This window comes from Harmonia axyridis, chromosome 1 (assembly GCF_914767665.1).
Source record: "Harmonia axyridis chromosome 1, icHarAxyr1.1, whole genome shotgun sequence".
Classification (NCBI taxonomy): domain Eukaryota; kingdom Metazoa; phylum Arthropoda; class Insecta; order Coleoptera; family Coccinellidae; genus Harmonia; species Harmonia axyridis.
Window position 1 is genome coordinate 79,440,400 of NC_059501.1, and position 25,526 is coordinate 79,465,925.

General features: G+C 36.5%; 1 protein-coding gene across 3 annotated transcripts in view; it reads right to left on the bottom strand.

Annotated features, from left to right (window-relative positions):
- Positions 1 to 25,526, bottom strand: part of LOC123680738 (protein prickle-like) — a 348,884-nt gene that overhangs the window by 129,474 nt on the left and 193,884 nt on the right. The window contains exon 1 of one of the 3 annotated variants that reach the window (XM_045618790.1): positions 157 to 553. The exons of the other annotated variants lie outside the window; for them this stretch is intronic. The gene's annotated coding sequence lies outside the window, so the exon portion shown is untranslated. Of the gene's footprint in view, positions 1 to 156; positions 554 to 25,526 lie in introns of those variants that run through there. 3 annotated transcript variants of the gene reach the window in all.

Genomic DNA, 25,526 nt, shown 5'->3' on the forward strand with positions numbered 1-25,526 from the left:
GATATATTTTATCGATTTAATAAGTGACAATGTTAGTAGTCGAGCGGACCAAATAAGTAAAAAGGACTCAGTTACTGTCATTTAAATCACAGCGCGATTATCATCAGATATGGCTTCATAAACGAGTCACCGAGTCAATCTCAAAAAAACGTTTACCATTCACAAGATCCAAAACAAGCACGTGACATCTGGATTAATCTCCATCAACATCCATAATCCTTCGAGTGACACTCATTTAAATACAACCAACCAACCAAGCGCACACGTGACACACTACTCCCGACCAAGACTCATCATCATCATCACCACAACAAACATTCCCGATAAGGATCACCCCGTATATACCCGAGCTGATCGCACACCGATCCTCTAATCCTTTTCACGTCATCCCGGATCATCGAATCGCAAAGATACACGAGTCTCGGTGGTCTGTAAATCACGATCGAGCAATCCGTGGACTACTTGGGACAAATGACGATCGAACAGGTAACAAATGCCGGCGAAGACTGCCTTCTAGATCCGCTGACAGGACGCGGTCGTGAGCGTTCGGCGAGAGTCGTTGCCACCTTGATCTGGCGTTTGAGTCTCCCGGGGCCGCCATGTTTATCTTTGGCGCGGGGGTTCAAGAAGAGAGGATCTGGAAGCTGCGGATGGGATGTGGCTGGGATTTGCGGTTTGCGGAAGTTGAAGATGGAGGTGATTATTAGGAGGAATCACCAGGGGTGGGGGTGGTCAGGTGAGACGTGTTTGGGGTACTGGTGTTGTTGGCGGTTGTGGAGACTTCAACGTTGGATAAAGCGCGAAACCCTTAAAATTTTGTATTCTTTCAACAATTACTTAGATTTTGCATGTTATAATTCCATGTTCCTCGAAATACTACGTATTTTCAAAATGGAAAAAGAAATTTTTTTTTGGAAAAAAGTTTTTTCTGTCGAATTATTAAAAAAATGTGAGTCCTCATCGCTAGCAATATTTTATAAGAATCCCATTAACTCATGAAATGTTGAGTTTTTACCCAAGCTATGGCATATTGCCGCAATTGTCATCAAAAAAGCTATCTGATGATGCAATAATATACTGGGTGTGCCATTAGAAATAAGGAAGTCGTAGTCTGTTTCCGGTGAAACCGGAAGTTGTAGAGATCTGAAAATATTTTAGGGAGTAAGATCATTGTCTCAAACTACAATATGCAAATTTTCGGCTCCAAATTATGATTAGTTAACCATAAACGTCTAATAGGCAATCCCGGTGAATCACCCTGTATTATAAATATTTAAAGTAGGTATGCAATCAAAATATTTTGACACTCCTTCGTTTATTATTTTGTAGTTTGAAAATGTACTCATAATTAATTTTGGACTGTAGGTCATTATAAATTAAAAATTATCGATCATCATCTTATCCTTTGATTCAGCGTCATCGAGTTAAAACCAGAAATACGCCACTGGACTACTACTCGATATCACCTCCATACTTGGACACTCGCTCGCAGGTTTTTTGTTGGGAAAAATTATTATACCTAATTAGCCGAAAGTATTCAGCTCTATCTATTATAATCACCGTAATTATTTATAACTAGTACTTTTGTACATGAAAGGTTCTAAAATATCCGTATGTTCTCTCTCTGTAGGTACGTGATGTTTGAGTTCGGAGAATCCTGTATTCGAATTTCGATTATTGGGATATTGTCGAGAGCCGGATAATTAAGGTGTGAATGTTTTCACGGAACGTAACACTTATAGGGGTCCAAATGGAGGTGAAAACGATGTTGTTTCTCGCTTGGTCGCACGTTGAAGTCTCCTTCTCTCTTTCACTAAAAGAGAATGTTTTCAGAGGCGAGTCTATTTTTTGACAACATGTCCGTCTGTGTCATAACACTTTTTAATTGTTTCATTTTATTTAGCGTTTAGACACAAAAAATTGTTTTTCTCGTTAGAACCAAACTAAAAATGCGTGTCAAATTTCTGAAAATATAGTTAGTCTGGATCGAACTATTGTCTCCGTGATTTTATTCAACACTATTTTCTGATGAAAATAATACTGTGCATACAAAGCGATAACTTCTTAGGTGAATGTTATTCAGACTCTGATTCATCGACAACAACGGTTGAAGAGTGGTATGCTGGCTTTAATGAAAAAAAAGCCTATTTCGAAAGCAAAGATGAATCTCCTACATAAAAGGTAATGATAAATTGTAGAATCATTGGAGTACATGCTTTACTCTTGGATGTGACTATGTTGATAAATTAAGCCATCTTTTAAGAAGAAATCTTTGGTAAAATTGTTTATGTTAACGAGTTCGTCTGTCAAACTTCTTATCCATAAATCAACTTTTCGAAGAACTAATGCTGGAAGTCTATCTTGCATTAAAAATTCAATTTTTCTAATCAACTGAATCACAATAATCACTGTAGTATTGGTTTGCTTGAATTCACGTTAAAGTCCCCATGAAGGATTATCAAATTTGAGGAAAATTATCAATGGGTTTCATAAAACTTTGATTGCCGATCAACTAGTTGATTGTAGTTCCAAATGAAGGTATGGAAGTGTCAAAAATAAATTGAAATTGAATTCAGAAATGATTTGATCGAGCAAATCACCACGATAAAAGTTTTATTAAACCAACTTCATGACTTATTTGAGAGAATTCAGACTTGGAATGATGGAGAAACAGTTGCGTATTGGAACAAATGAACTTTCATGATATATTTTCTACGTGGATTGAATCATTACCAACCATTATTACTACAGAAATTTACTTGCACAAAGAACTATAGATTCTGATAGAGCATTCAATTTTAAATTAAAAATATCTGGAACTGAAAGTTTAATTTCATTTATACCTATACCACCTGAAATATGTAGAGTACAGTGCAACCCATTTTGGGTGAGACAGCCAGGTTTCTCGCTTGTTATTTAAGGTTTTCACGTTCCCGTCCTACTTTTTCGTGAAACTCAAGTTGGTCTAATCAGATTCTGCATAACTGTTTCCGTTCAAAAGATACAGGGTGATTTTGGAAATTGATACTTTTCGGACCCCTTCTTTATCTCCGAAGTTATTAGAAATAATGCTGAGGTAAAAACTACGTCTGAATCAGAATTCTGCGTAGAATCCAGTGGCGTACTCAATTTTTTTTTTCGGGGTATGGTTTTGAAGATTCAACACAAACCTATATTTTTTTTAATGGAAGACCCTATATATCATTACTTCGTTGAATTCGTTATTTTTTTCCCTTTAAAATGATATATGATACTATGTAGGTAGGATGTCCAGAAATGTTAAAAAAACACTAAAACGTCAAATAATGATGATTTTTTGTAAATGGGCCATGAATTTTCTATGTTCCAATAAGAGGATTATAAATTCCGATTTTTAAAAGTAGTAGGTCATTGATGACACAAACATTCTTGTTGTTATTATGGCTACTATGCATTCGGGAGCATTGTTTTATCAAGTAGGCATTGGAGGGAAAAAACCAATCTGATCTAGCTGCCATCGCTATAAATTATTGTTATCATTATTGATTCTTCTTTTCTATGAGAAATCCATTGCCCATTAACAAAAAATCATCATTATTTGATGTTTTAGTGTTTTTTTAACATTTCTGAACATCCTTCCTACATAGTGTCATATATCATTTCGAAGGGAAAAAATAACGAATTCAACGAAGTAATGATACACATGGTGTTCCATTAAAAAAAACATAAGTTTGTGTTGAATCTTCAAAACCATACCCCGAAAAAAAAATTGAGTACGCCACTGGATTCTACGCAGAATTCTGATTCAGATTCAGTAGTTTTTACCTCAGCATTATTTCTACTAACTTCGGAGATAAAGGAGGGGTCCGAAAAGTATCAATTTCCAAAATCGCTCTGTATCTCTTGAACGGAAACAGTTATGCAAAATCTGATTAGACCAACTTGAGTTTCACGAAAAAGTAGGACAGGAACGTGAAAACCGCAAGGCTCTATCTTAAATAACAAGCGAGAAACCTGGCTGTCTCACCCAAAATTGGATTGCACTGTACAATAATCGAATGAGTTCTGATAAAATTCACTTATAATCAAAGTCATTGCAGACTACCCTAGCTACCAATGGGCTATCCAGAAATAGTACCATGAATAATGCTTTTTAATCGAGAATCAAATCGGTTTTGATTGGTGTTATTACATCGACACATTTTTTGTTGTTTGAAAATGCATAAAGATGAATTTTCTTATCGACAATAATTCAATGAATCGTTGAATATTCAGTGAATAGTCTAGTATTCACTGAATAGTTGAATATTCAATGACAATTTTTTTATTCATGAATAATCAGTGAATAGTCGAGTATTCACTGAATAGTTGAATATTCAATCACTAGTTTTCTATTCATGAATAATCAGTGAATACTCGACTATTCACTGATTATTCAGTGAATAGTTTTCTATTCAGTGACTATAGTTGGATATTTACTTTGCAGATTTTGTGAAAGAGAAAAAATCATTTGAACTGATTCTGATATTGATGATATACATAGATACTTTTTTGCTATTTCAGACAATTTGGGGTTGTTTTGATTATTTTTCCACCATTCCAGTGGTTTTGAATCTTTGGATAATTTTAGGCGTAAATATCTATTTTATTATTACGATCGGTACTATTTTTTAACGATTCATCTAAATCGTTTTCGAGGAGGTAATCCTTGACGTCTTTTTAATCGATGCAGTTTTTTCATTTGAAACCTTGCTTTCCAGTTCCGTATGCATTGCCATTTCTAGATATTTCTCTATTTCAGTGGTCAAATATTGTTTGATTCTGAAATTTACGGATTTAATTGGTTTATTAAAACGTGAGTTTAATCACTGAATATTCATTGAATAATCACTGAATATCCATTGATTATTCAATTAATTTTATTATTATTATTATTAAACAAAATTACAGAGTTGAGGTACATTAAACCTATAAACTCTAACTGAAAATTATCCATAATACAACTGTAGAGAAAGAGAAAAAAAACAGAGATAAGTGAAATTTACAAAAGGCTTCAAAAATGATATTATCAACAACCAAAAACCTAACAATATATACACTTCAATTACTTTTCCAGGTGTCAAATTTATTCTTGAACGCATTGACTGATACTGCTTCTACAATTTCACTGGGCACCGTTCCAATGGTTAAACACCCGATTACAAAGGAAATTCTCTCGGCACCTCGTTCGAAATACTTCTCTATTCAACTTGTATCCATGTCCACGAAGTTGATTCGAATTCAATTCATACAGGTGGGACATATCGACGCCGAATAAGCAGTGCAATGCTCGATATGTAACTATCAGGTCTCCCCTCAAACGACGATCAGCAAAGGAAGAAAGACCCATCATCCGTAGCCGTTCCTGATAACAAGGGCGATTCCATCCAAAGGGAATGCGTGTGACACGACGCTGTAAGTTCTCCAGCAATGCAGCATCACCCGTCAACCACGGATGCCAAACCGGACCGGCATATTCATATTCGATTATTCGAATAATTCATTGAAACAAATATTCAAGCTTGATTATTTTTGAATATTCAACTATTCGTCGAATATTCAATGAGTATTCATTGATTATTCAGTGACTATTCATTGAATAATCACTGAATATTCATTGAATAATCACTGAATATTCATTGGATAATCACTGAATACTCATTGAATATTCAATGAATAGTCACTGAATAATCAATGAATACTCATTGAATATTCAACGAATAGTTGAATATTCAAAAATAATCAAGCTTGAATATTTGTTTCAATGAATTATTCGAATAATCGAATAAATTTAACAATGATTATTCAAATACAAAAATGCGAAAAAGTCCCAACCCCTTGTATATACGAACTGTGATCTGTTTCAACTGTGATCACGTCACGCTTCGTTTTGCGGAACTGTGACTACCTGAAATCAGTGATAAAATCACAGTTCGTGAAATATCGCTCATCTCTAGTACTATCGAATACCACTCTTCAAAGCACTCTAATCCCAGCCACTTCGTAAACAAACGGTTATCTAGGCAATTCAGATACACACGTTAAAATTATGCAAATCGCAAATTAATCAAAATCGAGCTGCGTATCTGAAATTTATGCATAACTCCAGATCGCTTCTGATATGCCCACACCTCCACGTCTTAATTAGATGTTTCCGAAAGTATCTCATCGGAATTTGCATTCTATTATGTCAGTGGCTGCGCCGTGAGTGGCTTCGATTCACCCATACGTCAAATATTAAGTCAGATGTGACCGCCCCGGCCTGCTGGTAATGAGGGAGTGCAATGGCTCGATGCGAGAGGATTTCAATTATGCGAGTCGAAGGAACATAAATTAGCTGAGGACTGGCTTGGTTCTGTACCTAGTAGCTGATTCAGGATGCGGAGTTCTAGGCAAATTGAGGTTTGGAGGAGTGGTTGTATCAATTTGAAATTGAGGAAGTTATTCTGGAATGTTCTGGTTGGTATTATATCAGAGAAGAGGCTGGAAGAATACAGGGTGAGTCAACTTTTGGTAGGATTACTTCATTGATGCAATTGCGGGAAAAATAATCGTGAATTTTTTACGTGAAGGGAGAGTAGAGAAATATTAACAATTCGATAGATTATTTAAATGTGAACTGTTCATAATAACTGGCCAGTGTGCTGAAAATAAGCTGAAAAACATTTTTTTTACAAATACTATGAAAAGTAGCTTATTCTTCATAGCTTAGATACTCAATTACAAAACTAAGTATTTCTTATAGTGTGAGAAATATTATTCTACACTGCACTCTGCCCACACCTCGCTTGGTAGACCAATGAAATTAGGCTTTTGAGAAGTCGTTTCAACGGAAACGCAAGGAATGAACTGTCAACGAAGGCCATTTTGAATTGAATTAGGTACATTACTTGAATTATTCAAATTTGTGCAGTTGTGGGAAAATATAGTGTGCAACATGTGGATAAAGTGCTTTTCTCACTCGTATGTTGTACACTTGTTGCACAATTTGGCCAGTTTGAATTGAATCAGGTAGATTACTTGAATCATTCAAATTTGTGCACTTGTAAGAAAATTATAGTGTGCAGCATGTGGATAGTCCTTTTCTCACTCGTGTGTTTGCGGTATAGACGGTCCTCTTTGAAATCGTTGATCAGGATGTAGGACAATAGATCATGGGGCCTAGGTATTGCATCAAACAAAAAAAAAATTGTTTTGCAATAGAAATGATAGAAATGTTTCAGTACCAATTACTGAGCTGTTTTGGTACCAATTTCAAATTAGTCTACAATACGATGAATAGTAAGTATTTTGACTGAATCATATCGTCCATGAGTACTTCTTGAATTACTCTCAGTAATCACAAATGAGTACTGATTTTGTTAAAAAAATTTCAAAATTGTTTAACTTTGAAGCGTATATCTTTCCATGATTAAATTATTCAACTTTGGGAACGCCAAAAGTAGAATATTGACATTATAATCATTTTGAATCTAAGCAGCTGCCACTTTTGAAGCTGTCATATTTTGACATCTAATAAGTGAAAATTACGTAATTACTAAAAATGAAAAAAAAAACGCTTGAACAATGCATTGAATTTGTTGAAAATCACTTCGAAATATTCTCGGTCAGCAAAATTGAAACTGGTAGAAAATTTCAAGCTGTTGGGACAAGTTAATGATGTGAAGAATCGAAACCATTTGCATTGGTACTCAAAAAACAACTGAGAATGTTGCTGCTGTTGTCCGTAGTGTTGACGAAAACCCAGCCGCAAATGTGCGAATTGTTCATAAAGAATTTCATCAAGAGGAAATGATGCTACTACCGTAGCCATGGCGACCGTTTGGCTGATATCATTTCCCATCTTCAATGACACACCTTGCCACTTACATCCATTGAATTCTCCTGAAACTTACTGGGTTGCTTTTAATGAAAAAATGAAAACTCTCATTGGAAAACCTTTTATATTCTGCATAGATTTTCTTGTGAAAATTGAATTATTATTAAATATTTTTAAACATCAACTGTTTTTGGAGTTCTTACTATCTGTACGTTCACTAGGTATCACAACCAATGTTACTATAAATTCCAGCGTCACAATAAATACCATTATAACTGTAAGTATATTTCTTGCCCCAATATTTCTAATCGTATTAACAGTGGTAACAACCATCATCACTCAGGCCCAGTTTCACCAAACAGCACTTGATCCCAGATTGATTAAACTCCGCTTGTTACTAAAGCAGGCTTAACAGTGTTTTCTGTTTCACCATGCATCAACCCCACCGAAGATGATCGCGATTAAATAGTCAAACCATTTGGCAACGTTGTGAACAAAAAGTTATATAGTGTTCTGTATCGTATAAGCAGTGATGACCACCATTGGCGCTAGGTGTCAGGTGTCATTCATTCATAACTCATAACATTTCAAATCATTTGTCATCTTGTAAACAAAAAACAAAGTTAATTTTTGCCGAAAATGTCGAGTGATGTGCTTCGAAATGTCGGAAACTTGCAGAAGTTAAAAAGAAATTATCCCATTTCACCAAACCACACATTCTGGGAAAAAAACTATATAAGTAATTTTATTAACTTATTTATTTTTATTAACAAGTTTAACTGCTTCTTAAATAATATTTCAATCAAACATAACAATAAATTATTCTTTGCAATAAATTTCATAAAACACAAAAACAAAGTTTACGTGTATTTTAAATGGGAAATATTGAGCCTATACATAAAGTCATATTTTGATAAAATTGACCCAAAAATTAGAAATTTCCGGAAAAATAATTACATAGACAAGAGTTCCATACTGATAAATAATTATTAATCTCAACTTGAAAGGTTATAATCCTCCAAAAATGGCCGATTAGTGCTAAATCGCGATTGGTCGATTAAATGGCGCTTTGGAGTGTGGTGAAACGCTACATTACATTAATCGTGATCTAAGGCCTCACTTAAGCGCCAAGTCAAGATTAAAGCATTTGGTGAAACTGGGCCTCAGAATTTCTCATATATTAATACCGCCACGTGAATCACAGACCTAACCGCAACACTTCCTGCGACAACTCTATGCCATCTGCGATCTGCCTATCTCCGGCGTGGTTACACACTCCGGTACACACATGAAATTCCCAAGGAATGTAAGTTTCAGCTCAGTGGATTTATCGGATCCGTGTATCCATCAATATACCGTCAATGTCGATATCGTTCCTTCGACTCTTAACACGAGACGATGTCGAACGTCGGTGGTCAAATCAACATTTGATATCTTGGCTGAGCTTTGCCGTGGAGGAATGAGCGGTGACCCGTGCTCAGATAACGGAAGGATAAATGGAAAAATTGTATTAGATGAAAAGATTGTGGAGGATGTGAACTCAGCTGTAGGTAGTCCTTCATTTGAATTCCATTGAAAGAAGGATTTCACTGAAATAGCCGTTACGAAATTTTCGGAAAATGATGCTTTTTGAATATTTTTTACTTCAACTTATTCCCATTTTGTATGTTTCCTATATAGCCTTGACAAATTCCAAATATATATTAGGTGTACAACTTTGCTTCCGCCGTTTTGCAATAGATGGATTAAGCGGTAAGTGGTAGCCGAAATAAATAGATTGTAGATGTCATACAATAAGATTAGCTATTTGTTGACACAATGCCATCGAAATATCAGTCGATTTGTGTCTGCGTCATAGAGTTATTCTCGATTAAAGATATCAGCTTACGAGCCAAATTCTCGTCTTTTGCGGGAGGTTTCATTTTTCTGCTTCTATATGAAGAAATCTGCGGCTGAGGCTCATCGAATGCTCTCAAATACCTATGGTAAGGCCGCTATTAGTGAATGAACGGCCGATAGTGGTTTCAACGCTTCAAGAACGGTGATTTTGACGTCGAAGACCAGCATGGCGGTGGTAGACAGAAGGTTTTCGAGGATGCAGAATTGGAGGCATTACTTGATCATGACTCATGTCAAACGCAACAAGAATTGCCAGGGTCATTAGAAGTGACGGAACAAGCCATTTCAAAACAATTGAAAGTCATGGGAATGATTCAAGAAGGAAATTAGGTGCCGTACGAGTTGAAGCCGAGAGATATTGAACGGCGTTTGTTTGCTTGTTAACAGCTGCTTACTAGGCATAGAGGGAAGAGACTTCTGCATCGCATTGTGATTGTAAACGAAAAATGGATTCATTACGATAATCCCAAGCGCAAAAAATTATGGGGATATCCCGGCAATGCTTCCACGTCGACGGCACAACCGAATATTCACGGTTCCAAGGTGGGACTAGCTCGGCGTAGTGTATTATGAGTTGTTAAAACCGACTGAAACAATCACAGGAGATCATTATCGAACGTAATTAATGCGTTTGAGCCGAGCATTGATAGACAAACGGCCGCAATACAACGAGAGACATGATGAAGTGATTCACAGCATGACAATGCTCGACCCCATGTTGCGAAAGTGTTCAAGACATACTTGAAAACGTTGAAATGGGAAGTCCTACCCCATTCCCCGTACTCTCCTTACGTTGCTTCCTTGGACTATCCCTTGTTTCGGTCAATGACATACGGCCTGACTGACCAGCTTTATGAAGAAGTAAAAATTTGGATCGATTCGTGGATCGCTTCTAAATATGACCAGTTTTTCAACGCGAGATTCGTACGCTGCCCGAAAGATGGGAGGAAATAGTGGCCAGCGATGGACAATACTTTGAATCATAAATGTATAACCAGTTTTTCACAATAAAGCCTCGAATTCTGGACAACTAAGACAACGTGTTGTCTCAGTCCAAATTGAACGCCTGATATCAACGACCCAACCCTGCAATTTGAACTTCATCTCATCTTGAAGCATCTGAAGAAGTGTTATCATTTGAGAATAATAAAAATAAAGAAAACGTTCACAAAAACATCACAAGTCGATCTCATGTCGTCGACCCCACGTAAATTAATACAATCAACATTTAATATTCCACTTTCGGCATTGTTCTCCGCACTAGCGCGGAAAAAAATCGGTTCCGCAAAAATCCTCTCGCCGAACATTATTCAATCAGATACTCGCGGTTTGAAGAATCCCAACAAGACCCCAAGCCATCCTCCATTGTTTATTGTTATTCAAATTCGGGCGCAGAAATGCAAGTACAGCGACAATGCGTGCCAACCGACGTGTCCCGGTTTCATCCGGAGTGCTGCGTGGTTCAGTGTCTGGCTCGGTATTTCATTTCCGATAGGGACTCAAATAATTTTCTTTTAATCGGATAACTGCACTGCGTTGCGAATATCCAGACAAAAGAGGATTTCATCGATTGTTGTAGGATCCAGTTTCGCTTGATTGTGAATTAATTTATCCTGATTTTTCTCATATTTTTATATGCTATGTCCACTTCCATCAGATCAGACGGTATTTTCGATTATAAAGGGTGTTTTTTTTAGAGCTATAGAACTTTAAATTGCAATAAAACAACGATGGATTATTCAATTGGCATGAATCTTATTTATCCGCAAGATAATCTTGTGGCATTACATTTTAAATATGATTTCTGGCATATGACAGCCACAGCTGGTTCGGATGTAGTCCAATCTGGACGTCCAATTTTCGAAGACTTTTTCCACCATTTGTGGAAGTATATCGGCAATAACACGACGAATGTTGTCTTCCAAATGATAAAGGGTTTGTGGCTTATCCGCATAGACCAATGACTTTACATAGCCCCACAGAAAGTATTCGAGCGGTGTTAAATCACAATATCTTTGAGGCCAATTTACAGGTCCAAAACGTGAAATTAAGCGGTCACCTAACGTGTCTTTCAATAAATCGATTGTGGCACGAGCAGTGTGACATGTTGCGCCGTCTTGTTGGAACCACAGCTCCTGGACATCATGGTTGTTCAATTCAGGAATGAAAAAGTTAGTAATCATGGCTCTATACCGATCACCATTGACTGTAACGTTCTGGCCATCATCGTTTTTGAAGAAGTACGGACCAATGATTCCACCAGCCCATAAAGCGCACCAAACAGTCAGTTTTCTGGATGTAACGGTGTTTCGACATACACTTGAGGATTGGCTTCACTCCAAATGCGGCAGTTTTGTTTGTTGACGTAGCCATTCAACCAGAAGTGCGCTTCATCGCTAAACAAAATAAAATGGACGTATTGCGCGATACGTATTCCGCAAAGAACCATTATTTTCGAAATAAAATTGCACTATTTGCAAGCGTTGTTCAGGCGTGAGTCTATTCATGATGAATTGCCAAACCAAACTGAGAATAAATCACTTGACAGCTGTTAAATCGGTCGCCATATGAACAGTAATGCCAACTTAAAGTTATATACCTCGAAAAAAAACACCCGTTACAACTCATGTGCTGATGAACCAATAGAATCCGTGAAAAACATAGTTACGGCGTATTGTATATGTATATACCCTTGACGACGTGGTATAATCATTTTGGTGTTTCGCCTCCTGCCATATTGTGATTATTTCCATGGTAACATTCTTGGACTTTCGACAAAAAGATAAAAGTCAGGCGCAGTGAAATGCACATTGAATTATCAAATGCAGTGCTTAGTCATAGTTATTGAAATGCTCTTGAGATATTTTAATAATATTTTCTCCTCTCTATTTTATTGTTTTTTTCTCGCATTTTCCAGGGGAAAAGCGGGCTTTATTTGGTTCAGATCGCTGATAAACAACGGGGAACAAAAACATTTTCTGGAAATAGGCAAATTTGAATGCATAATTTTCTACATCGATGATTTGGTCGAGATAATTAATAACAAATGTCCAAAGGATTGAAAATGGAACGTATCAAGCATACATTTGTGGCGGCTTCTCATAAAGCCCACATAGCAACAATAATAAAACACAGCACTCAGTGGCCTAGAGGCTAAGACTGTGTTCTCACTCACCGAGATGCAACAAGGTCCCGGGTTCGAGTCCCGGCGGCTCCCGATAATAATAAATTCCCCAAGCGTCTGTGACACGGTACACACAATTATACCAAAGTCACACTGATGAGTCCGGTGTGTGTGCCAGGGACGAAACGCATAAGTAGGTATACGTGAAATCCTACACATTCATTACACAAGCCAATGAAATGAAGAGAATGTCTTTGAAATTCTGATTCAAAAAACGCCAACAGATTTTTCGCATCAGGTTTAGTTTTAGAGATGAGGATGAATTGATACTGATACTACTCAAAATTAAAAAGATAAATATATCTTTGAAGGCCACAATAGACATTTCCGACTCCAAATTAAAATCTGAATGGACAAATATATATACATGCAATTAAATCTGAATCAAAATAACCTGTCATTCTGGAATAATATAAAAAGAGTCTTAGTAAGAATGGGTTTAACAGAATACAGATCAAGCGATTTCCGCCTTTTGATTGACACTTGACAAAACATGGTTTAAAATAGGTTTTCCTATATGAGGGTGACAAATATGGTTCAATTCCTATTGGTCTTTCAACTACGATAAAGGATGAATATGAAACAATTGCACTAGCTCCGGAAACAAAAAACAAATATGATAAGTTCCCCAAATAAAGCAACTCGACAAATCAATGAACAAACTGATTCTAACACGACGTGTTCATTAGTTCCAGTCGTACAAAATTTTCTTGGTAATAATAAAGCAGAGAATACCGAAAATAATCGAATTAGTGAAAGCAATTTTAAGTTTTTAAATTGTCGATTGTAGCATCAGTATAAAAGTTCACTACCTTCCCAGCCACCTAGATCGTTAGCCAGAAAGTGATTGGTGAAAAAAAAGGAAATATTCCATAAAGACATTTAAATTATGAAAGAATAATATCAAGAATGATATATGGTATATATACATGATGGTTGACTACTGTTGGAGCCATAGCTTTCAGCGCAACTATCCCACTAAACTTCGCGCTAGAAAGTTATGTAGCAGGAATTTCTTGAGAAGTTATATTACACAGGATAAATTCTTGAATGAGTGAAATCTAGTCAAAGATTATGTGGATGATGAAAATTTAATGTCATTGATCTACTTTGTCGATTTTCTTGCCATCAATTGAATTACTAACAGAAATTTCTAACATGAAAGAGAAAAGTAGTGAAAAGCTAAATATATTACACTATAATTGATTCCTATGAGTCTAATGAAACATTAATTTGTCACAGCGAATAGGCAAACGAAAATATTTCATATGAATTTTACGACCACATTAGACCTTCCATGTCTCATGATGATCAAAAATGCCTACAACGATTAAAAAGACATTAATTACTCAGGATGAAATCTAAATTTCGTAATTAATTTTTACAACCTTCGAGTTTCTGCCACATTCCTCTCATTCAGCATTCTTCGGAACTATTCAGTCGATGCTATTTTGTAATTTTTATTTTTTATCACAAAGTTATGGTTATAATGTCGGAATTACATTCCATACAATTCATTTTTGATGTCTCTATTATATGGAACTAATAAGGACAAGAGGGAAATGTAACCAGACCGAGAAGACAATAAATTATACAGTATGTTTATTATTTGCTCAACTTATGCCGATAAATTGACGTAGTCATTGATTGGAACGTAAGAATATGTAATTGGAGGTTTTGTCGGAAAAATCATGGTGCTGAGGAATGTACCTATACAGTTTTCAAGTACTCGACAAGATCGTTAATGTAATGTTAGGAATTATATAGAAAGGATAAACAATTAACAGCTAGTAAAGCAGAACCAGTAGTATTATATCAACAGAGAACTGGGCGTTGGTGAAGAAAATAAAAAATAATCATACGAGTAATTATTATAATCTAAATTTATTGTATCACCATGAGAGTAGCCCCTTTTAGAAATAATTTACTCGCGACAAGGAGACATCCAAGCATAAAAACATTAGTTCTCGACCTTACCACAAAACACACATTATTTTTAAATTCGATTTTGTTGGTCAACATAGTCACATATTCAAAAATGTTACAAGTTCTTCAACTCTCCTCTAACTTTTCGATACCTTTTCTGTAGAAAAATCAGTCTTTGTCTTCGAAATAGGCTTCAAATTTTCTTCTTTATCAAAGCCAAATTTCTTTTCCTGGAGAACTTTTTTGAGGTCTGTAAGAAGCCAATAAACACACAGGGTTAGATCTGCAGAAAAAGCTGGATTTCAAGTAGTTGAAGGGATGGCAATGCCTTCGAATGAACGATGATTTTCATCTATTTGTGACAAGGAGAATTCTCTTGGTGAGAGAAAATTATTTTCTTTTCTATTTGGGGACGATTTGTCCCAATTTTTGACTTAATCGATCCAATAATATTAACTGTTTATGGTTTTACCTTTTTCTAAATAGTACTCACTTAGCTGACGCTTTTTTTTTATTCAAGTGTGAAGTGATGAATCCTTGTTTGATTTTTCGTCCGAAAATTCAGTGTTTTACGCTTAAATATCTCCAAACAGCGCTGAAATGTCAAATTGAGTTATCGAAATATCGAATTTCAGTTTCTTTCTGTGTTTTCCGGAAATAATAACCTACTCCACACAGTTAGAAATTGCGTGTTCTCCTCATTGAAAGTTCTTCCTAGATTACTCTCGAAGCATTCATAGAATAGGAAATTGAATAGTTTCTGCAAATACCCTAAAAATTCTGTACGAGAGTTATCGCTTACACAGCAGCCGGCTGTACTGAAAGATTTGATTTTGACCTCAAATTCTTCATTATTCAGAGAAACCTGATAGTTTGTGACTATTCTCGGCACATAAGTCGAAATTTGGGTAAAATTGTAGCCCGCTGTTTTGGTTAGGAAAAATCCGTTAAGTATATTTGCAATCAAATCTTCGATCCATATTTTCAGTCATAACCTAAATCGCAAAACACACTTCAAAACAACTGATTGTGTGGTATCCTGTTGAAGAAAATATTTCACATCAAAAAATTCAAAGTTATTGAGGAAGTCGTATGAATACACTAACTTACAGACGAAACTGATAGAAATAGACAGGCATAAACTGAAAACTACCTGATTTGTGTAGACATTGATTACAGAGAATATCCGATTACAAAAAGCAAACTTCAAAAATCACTATTAAATTAAATCGAATCAATATCCAACTGCCTCTTAAATCTCTATGATCGCCGTCGAAACAATTCTGTGGCATCGATCGAGGATCACCCAACCTGTTTTTGAATATCCATATTTTATTGGCTGGAAATCTTTTAATAACCCACTAATAACGAATTTGTTTTTAATTGGTACGGTAGAAGACACTAATTAGACTCGCGATATAAATTATGTTTATGGAAGTTAATTTTTCTATTCTAATGATACGGTAGACGAATAAACTTTAGATTTCCTTCACTAATTTGTCATTTTACGATAAGAACAGAAACGTGAAAATGATACGGTTTTACCTCCTGCTAGTCTCTGAGGCAGCGTTAATGAGGAGAAAAATTATAAAGGAATTAATTACGCAGGTTTGTCCAGGAGATTTGTTTCTATTAAAAACGTCTCTTAAAGCGTAGACTGGTACATGGTGTCCTTAATTCGATGCCCACTGAAAACATCTCGAGAATTAAAAGACTTGGAGAAATAATCTTCAAGAACCCTGATCTCTATTTTCGTATTATTATCAGAGATATCAGATATCAAAATGCAGATCATATAGATATCTTCATTCGTTCTTGAGTAACAGGGCGTTTATGAAAAATGACCGTTTTTAATATTCAGCTATATCGTGGTTTCTGTTCGAGATCTCCAAAAAACTCTTAAACGTTTTTTTCAGTAATTTTTATGGTTAAAAGGGGTTTATACCACGTGACTTTCTCGGGATCTGCCAAAGTTTAACTACTCCTCCCTCCTCACCGTTTTTGATATTCCAACACATTTCAGAATGAGTGAAGCAAATTGAAAGTTTCCCTTGATTTACCGTCCTTTTCTACCACATGCAAGAATTCAAAATACACTTTTAGGTCTTCATTTTTAATTTTAGAAAAACCGTTTTTCCAGCCTACTACAAGACTTTTTGTATAATATTTTGTGTGAAAATTCTCGGAAAGTTTTATCATGCATATATTTATTCTTCAATAAAAAATTTATCTAATTCTTTTTTTTTTCCAATTAAAAAAAAATAATAAATAAGGACTTTTCGAATTCGTACTCTCTGAAATGAATAAAAGTGAAATCCTCATATACTTCGATGGTCTCTAATGTAGAATAAAGTGTACTAATTTTTGAACTGATCACTGAAGCGGTATTGACCGAGATAGTACTCGATAAGATATTCAAAATGAGGTATGGCAACACCTTTCATCCCTATTTAAAATCAAGGGGTTGTACTCACCCCACATAAGAGGGTTGAAGTTACGGAGATGCAAAGAACGGAAAAGTTGTTCCCTCTCGAATCAGAAATTGACGGGCCCGAGAGATTTTCCAAGTTTTCGTAGGGCCACACTGTATAGGAGAGTTGGTGTTTCTTAAATGGAAAACCCTAATCTTCAAATATCAGGAGGATTGCGTTATCACAACCGTAGAATTTGATTTCCAATGACGACCACTCAGAAGCATCTAATCATGGGAACTTTTAAAAAAATTTAGCCGTTTTACATCATGGAAGCCTGCTGTATATTGTCCTTTTCTTGTCGGACACTGCGTAGACTATTCAAACGCACAAAGCTTTATTCTTGCCCATGATATAAACATCGAATGCGAGGCGGTATGACTTTGTTGATCATAAGAAGCTTGTGTTTACAGATACCTACACCACGTCGTGTAGATTTTTTCTTCATAGCTGCCTACGATCTTTATCCGGGCGGTAGTTCACATCCATTTGAATTCCTCATTGTGCTCCTTGCGAATATGAATTGAATAACGTAGGGCATTATTAGATACATTAAGATAGGCCGGATTTACTGGAAACAATGAAATTCCATTTTTGCATATGTATGGATGAATATCGTTCTGGGAAATTATGAGATCTTGTTTTCTTGTTGTAGAAAACAGATGTTTAAGTGATCGTTCCTTCTTGTGTGCTTGTTATAGAGCTGATTTCATCTGAATTCGGAAGGGCACTCACTAGAATTTTATGCCCAGAAGGGGCTGTATAAATTTTAAATTTTCTTTGGTAAAACATAGATAGTATAGCAAGGAGTAAATGATTGAATTTGAAGCCAAAATCGTGAATCTTATGGACATTTTATTACAATATTTGCAACCTAATATACTACATATAGCGATATAAGTTTACAACACTTAAGAGAGAAAAACGAAGAATCTTCTCTTGAGTGGATCCCAAATATTCGAATGTACGTAATAATCATGTAAACAATTTTTCTCACTCAAATATTGTAGTCGTTTTTTGCAAGTTTTTTGAATTTTACAACAAACCAGCTTTTAGAGGAGATCCAAAGTCGATGTTTAGTTGTTGAAATGTCTAGAGCACGTGTACGCGGAATTTATCGCCAGCTAAGTAAATTTTAAAGAGATCGAATTATTGGTCTACGGGAGGCGGTGTTGACATTTCGAGAAATCGCTAACCGTACGAACATACATCCAACTACTGAGATGTTGCAAAGCGTGAATTGATAATGCCCAAAATCGAAGAAGAGCAGGCACCGGACGTTTAAGGGGAACAAATGAAGTTCAAGATCGACGTCTAAGACTTATGGCCATCAGAGACCGATTTTCGACAACTCGATCTTTAGCTGATGAGTGGTTAGGAGAACAAGGCCATCCTGGAACTGCCCGAACCATTTGCCATCGGATAATGTCTTTTGGACTGCAGCATTATCGACCCCATCTTGTGTTACCTCTGACGGTTGAGCATCGCCGGCAACGAATACAGTGGTGTAGAGAACGTTGACATTGGAATGTGGTATGGCATAAGGTCGTCTTTTCTGATGAATCTCGATTCTCCTTGCGTGGAGATGATGGCCGAAGAATTGTTAGACGACTTTGGGGAGAAAGACGTGAACCTCAGTTAGTGTTGAGCGTCATGTACACCGGGACAGTATCCGTTAATGTATGGAGAGCTGTTGCACATGCAAATAGGTCACTTTTAGTCTTTATTCGAGGTAACATGATAGCGCTGCGTTACCTTCAAGAAATAGTCGAGCCATATGTTCTCCCTCACCTTAACTGGCTCGTGAATCCAATATTTCAGCAAGATAATACCCGCCCTCATGTTGCCAGAGTTAGTTTCAACTTTTTCGAAGCAACCCAAGTGAATCTTTTGCTACGGCCGCTCAGGTCCCCCGATCTTTCGCCCATAGAGCATGTTTGGGATATCATGGGTAGAAGGTTTGGAAATTTACAGGTAGCTTGGGAATAAAAAGATCATCTTATTGCATCAATGCCGAAACGTGTTTGGGAGTGGACAAACACATTATCACCAAAATTTCTCAAAAAAAATTGTAAACCCTTCGTTTTTTCCCTCAAATTTCAATCATTTACTCCTTGCTATACTATCTATGTTTTACCAAAAAAATTGAAATTGAACAGCTCCTTCTGCGTGTTGCAGTTCTTTGTTAGTTAGTATTTTTAAAATACGTGAAAATTCGTTCACTCAAGTCAATATAATTTCCATCCATTTGTGGGAGGTCAGCCTTGAAGAAATGAACATTATTTTATTCCAATATTTTCCATTTTCCAATTTTCTCTTAATTCTCTGAAAACAGTGGAATTTATAAGCTTCCAGTCTTCACCAAATTGATCCTCTCAAAAATCGAGTCCATAAATATGTCATTTCAATTTTTTTCACCTCAAACGGCTCTGAGATACCTTCACTAGACAACGAATTTGAGACGACCAATACAATTTTGACTTACCCTCCATACAGTACTGTGGCATCCAAGAGTGCAATAGGCGTAATAATCAACGAGCATCAAAAAGCTCTTGTCTTCATGTGAATGCATTTCCTCATCTTCCTTCTGAAAATTGCTTGAAAAATTGATTGAATATTGGAGCAGAGCCTCGCCCATTATAACTCGACCAGGCCATCACTCAAGTGTCTCTTCGTCTGCCCACCGGCTTTTTCCACAAACCACCTGATCTGTGATTTGTAACCGACCGATGATAGGCTCGACTTTTTCACGGCCTCCTCGCAATGGATTTCCCGGGGCATATGAGGTGTCTGAAGAGGTGTGAGATCTGTCATGATCCCCAATGCCCCTAGTTGGCTGCTGTTAATATTACGCTATCCACATACATCTTTTGAGAGTCTACCAGATTCGGAGGATCTCTTTTTTTAACCATAGATTAGGTGATTCCTTGGTTAAGCCCTGTGTCTTCAACAAGAAGACAAAGAAGCTGTTGTTTTCAAATCGGGTCTCTAAGACAACGCAAGCAGTAAGTGGTTCCTTGGTAAAGCCCTGTGTCTTCAACAAGAAGACAAAGAAGCTGGTGTTTTCAAATCGGGGTCTAAGACAATATTTCTGATTATTCATAGACTTTCTGTGTTAGAAGTTGACAAGGAATACTCATTATTAGATATTTGTCAAGTTACACCTCGTACATCACGTGATCCGTCAAGAAAATCGCGGCAAAAAGAAATATCGTCCAATCCACCACCATACGTTATTTTCGCGGCAGCTGAATATTCAACCTGTCGATTCCCATAAATAATCAAGAACCCAGGGAGCCCAATTCATCTCGCTGCGAATTCCTCCGTCATTCCAGATCGCTCGATCCGATTTTTTCCGCGTCAGCACGTACGGAATTCCACAGAGTTTCCCAGCAACACGAAACGACCTACCAGGAACATAATGGTCGATTGAACTACTTATTTCGAATTGCTACGCATGATATCTAGGCTGGCAATTGGCTTTTTTCATCCGAAGAAATTCATAACTGATTTATACCGCATGAAAGACGACGATCGCTGCTCGACGGGGACCATAAATCGTCTCGGAACCCGACGCTCTGTGATTATCGATTACGTCGAAGTTTCTATGATGGGAGCGGCGTAATACATCAATCGAACAAGAAGAAGATATGATCCAGTTCGGTGATTTTTATGCCCCGGGAAATCCATTGCGAGGAGGCCGTGAAAAAGTCGAGCCTATCACCGGTCGGTTACAAATCACAAATCAGTTGGTATGTGGAAAAAGCCGGTGGGTAGACGAAGAGACACTTGAGTGATGGCCTGGTCGAGTTATAATGGGCGAGGCTCTGCTCCAATATTCAATCAATTTTTCAAGCAATTTTCAGAAGGAAGCTGAGGAAATGCATTCACATGAAGACAGGAGCTTTTTGGTGCTCGTTGATTATTACGCCTATTGCACTCTTGGATGCCACAGTACTGTATGGAGGGTAAGTCAAAATTGTATTGATCGTCTCAAATTCGTTGTCTAGTGAAGGGATCTCAGAGCCGTTTGAGGTAAAAAAAATTGAAATGACATATTTATGGACTCGATTTTTGAGAGAATCAATTTGGTGAAGACCGGAAGCTTATAAATTCCACTGTTTTCAAGCTTTAAGAGAAAATTGGAAAATGGAAAATATTGGAATAAAATAATGTTCATTTCTTCAAGGCTGACCTCCCACAAATGGATGGAAATTATATTGACTTGAGTGAACGAATTTTCACGTATTTTAAAAATACTAACTAACAAAGAACTGCAACCCGCAGAAGGAGCTGTTCAATTTCAATTTTTTTGGTAAAACATAGATAGTATAGCAAGAGACACTTGAGTGATGGCCTGGTCGACTTATAATGGGTGAGGCTCAGCTCCAATATTCAAGCAATTTTTCAAGCAATTTTCAGAAGGAAGATGAGGAAATGCATTCACATGAAGACAGGAGCTTTTTGGTGCTCGTTGATTATTACGCCTATTGCACTCTTGGATGCCACAGTACTGTATGGAGGGTAAGTCAAAATTGTATTGGTCGTCTCAAATTCGTTGTCTAGTGAAGGGATCTCAGAGCCGTTTGAGGTAAAAAAACCACCTAAACCATAGTATTTAATTTTTGCAAATGAATCAAAACTACAGTAAACATTTAACCTCCTCAAGACAGCAAAATACAATATCTACCAAAAAAATCTCTCCATTATCAGAGTCCTAACAACAGGAATTTTTCAATCGTCATCGTCAAAAACAATTACATAATTGAATCAAGGTTTGCTCCTCACCCGAAACGAATATGTCAGTACTTGGTTGATAGAATTTCCCAAGGTTTCTTTCGATTTAATGGCGAAATATCACTAGACTGATGACATTGATTTTCCATTTTTTTCCATTTGATTTTATACCTTTCAAGTTTCTCATTATGAAGCTAATAATGATGAACCAACCTTAGAATAAAAGTATTTTCCCATCAAAAGTTCAATAATTGTCAATTCGAACCGACGATTCAATAACATAAAATGATATTATCCGCGACTCGATTGATAGTCACATTAGCAACGGCTATACCTGATAGAAATTCCGAAGTACAGTTCAATCGACTGATGTAATTATTTTATCGATTGTTAATTATCGATTTTATTCAGCACTGAGTGTACAGCTGTATTACCAGACCGTTATGCAAAGTAGTGGAGCATAAATTGATTTTCCAATCATTGCCTTGTCATTGATCACTCTTAGTGTAACAGTTTGGAATTGATACTGTTGCTAGTGTAGGGAGTTGTAAAGAAATACCGCTCATCCTCTTGTAAATCCTGTATTCGAGGATTTAAGGCGATAGCTAAATTTATATACACGATAAGGATAATTGGTGCACATTTTCATGTCCAGAAAACAGGAATTATGATGAAGGTATATTCAGAATCATTCAGATACTTTCAAATTCGAAAAATTACAGAGAATCCTTCATCATCTTCAGCACGAAGTGTTTCTCTATGTTCTATGAACTGTCCATATCCCATTCATTAAACAGCACCATATAGAGCAAAAGGATGAAACGGTTCTCTTATCGGCAATCGTTAGCAATCCTTATAGAAAATTTTGCGTTCGATCGATCCTTCTTGTCGATAAGAAAAATCGTCAAAACTGATTCCTACTATAGTAAATAACGAACTCAGATCAAATCGCGATATCAGCTATAAGGCTACCGATAAAATTGCCTGAGCTATTTGCATACGTTATAAGGAGATTACTTCGGCAGGACGACTTATTATAATTATCGCTCAACAACTTCTTCTTCTTTGGATATATGGAAATTGGTCGCTGTGACAGTCTTCAATGCCGAGCAAATTCCAAACAGGGTGGTTTTGAAAAAATGAAAGGCATTCAATACAAAAAACAAAAATTGTTTTCCATGGACCAAACTGTCTACAACGAATCTCTCGATTTGATAATATTTGAAGCTAATAGTCACTCATTCTTTAAGGAGCACCATAGCAAAAGAATAGAATGGTTATCTTATAGGCTAATGAGAAAATTATCAGAGCTGAATGCATGCATTATGAGACTTTATAGAATTAATCACTAATTAGTGCTTAACCACTACTGCATTGATACCATGAAAAATTTTCTTTTCTTACAGTCTTCTCTGTTACATGCTGAGCTACTTTGAATCAGGTTGGTTTGGAACAAGACATAACCAAAAAAGGTATTCAATACACAGAATTACAAAATTGCTCTCTATGGATCACACAGTCTTCACTTAACATCTTGATAACTACTAATCAGTATCGTTTGAGGACGATACCAACTCATTCATTAAGGAGCACCATATAAAGTAAGAGGATGATACGGTTCTCGTAAGTAATCCTTATCGAAAACTTAAAGCTTAATCGATCCTTCTTGTCGATAAGAAAAATCGCCAAAACGACTCCTTTTTTCAATAAACAACGAACCCAGGTCAACTGGCGATATTAGTATGGGGCTATTGAGGAAATTGTCAAGTTATTTGCATGCGTTATAAGACGTTATGGGACTGAGTTCAATCAGTGCTCGGCAACTTCTGCTTCTATTCTATGGAAAGTTATTTTTTCTCACAGCTCTCGGGTTATAGTATGTATATCCAAAGTCACTTGGAGGAAGCCAGAATATTTGGATTTCACAAGGATTGTCCAAGTTCGAAAAGTTTCCATAAATTCATTTGGGGCTTTGGAGTTTATTGCCTAACTTTTTTTTCAAATCAATTAACCCCGCTGTTTAGCAGATGGTCTTTGGAAACAGAATGTGTCGATTTGATTGTTTCTATTGGCTAAATTAGTCCACGTTAAAACCAGGTACCGATTTGGTTACTTTCATTGGCTGTAGCTAATTAATGAAATGATCATTTTTTACTCCGTTTCAGTCCTTTGTGCGACTGATTTTTTTCCAGGTTTTTCAGTTGAAGTACGCCAGAATATTCCTAATATACAAGTTTTTAAGTTCCCAGAAATGTATTGAGAAGCAAGGAATTTATTGTCATACCAATCCTCTCGAATGAACTCCAGTATGCTAGTTGATTGTCTATCGATTTAGTCACTTTCATTGCTCGAAATACTGCACGTCCTGCCGTCAGGCAATTTAGTCGCTCTTATTGGTGGGAGTTGTGCTCATGTTCCAAATCTCATCAACAGAAGTGGTTTGGGAAGTTATTGAGAGCAGTTTAAGAAAATTCAATCAACAGCAACTAAGGCTTATACTGTCATCAAGAAAATAAAAGAGGTTTTAAATGATTTCTAGGATGATGTTCGACAAAAGAAGATGAATATTCTCCGTTAAAATCAATTCCTCTAGTCCCTTTCAGAGTCAGTAATGATACGTCGAGTATATTACAGGTCGAGAATATAGAATATTCAAATTATAACCTAGTAAAATAACATAGTAACATTGATGATGTGACAACAAAAGCTACTCATGCTGCGAATTATCTGAAAGAATCGCTATCAGAGTTCAAATCAATCAGGTAAATCTTATTTTCAACTCTAGGGTTTGCAGAGCGTGTACTCATGGTTGCGATCATACGAACATCTGGACAAGAGTTTTCATAGAGTTGTTCGAGAATTTCACCAGCTGAGCTACTTTCATTCGAAGTGGTTTCGAACAAGATGCAATCAAAAAAGGTATTCAATACACAGAGATACAAAATTACTCTTTTTGGACCAAACTGTCCAAAACTTACATCTTGATAACCACTAATCAATATCGTTCGAAGACCATACCAACTCATTCATTAAGAAGCACCATATAAAGTAAGAGGATGAAACGGTTCTCGTTAACAATCCTTATCGAAAATTCATCGTTCGATCGATAAGAAAAATCGCCAAAACGATTTCCTTCTTCAATAAACAACCAACCCAGATCACATCGCGATATCAGCTACGAGGCCACTAAGAAAATTATCAACAGTTATTTGCATGCGTTATAAGGCGCTCAACTTCGGTACAATTAGCGCTTAACAACTTCTCCTTCGATATTACGGAGGAAAATGGTCGCTTTGGCAGTCTGCACGGTTACATGCCGAGCTGCTTCGATACAGGGCATGCTTGTTGAATTTTATAAATTCGTTGTTTCGACGCGCCGTCCGTATACTAATGTTCAGGCTGTATATATATAAGAGTTCCGGGTTCGTTTCATTCGAATTGAGTGAGTTGTCAGTTATAAGTCATTTGGACA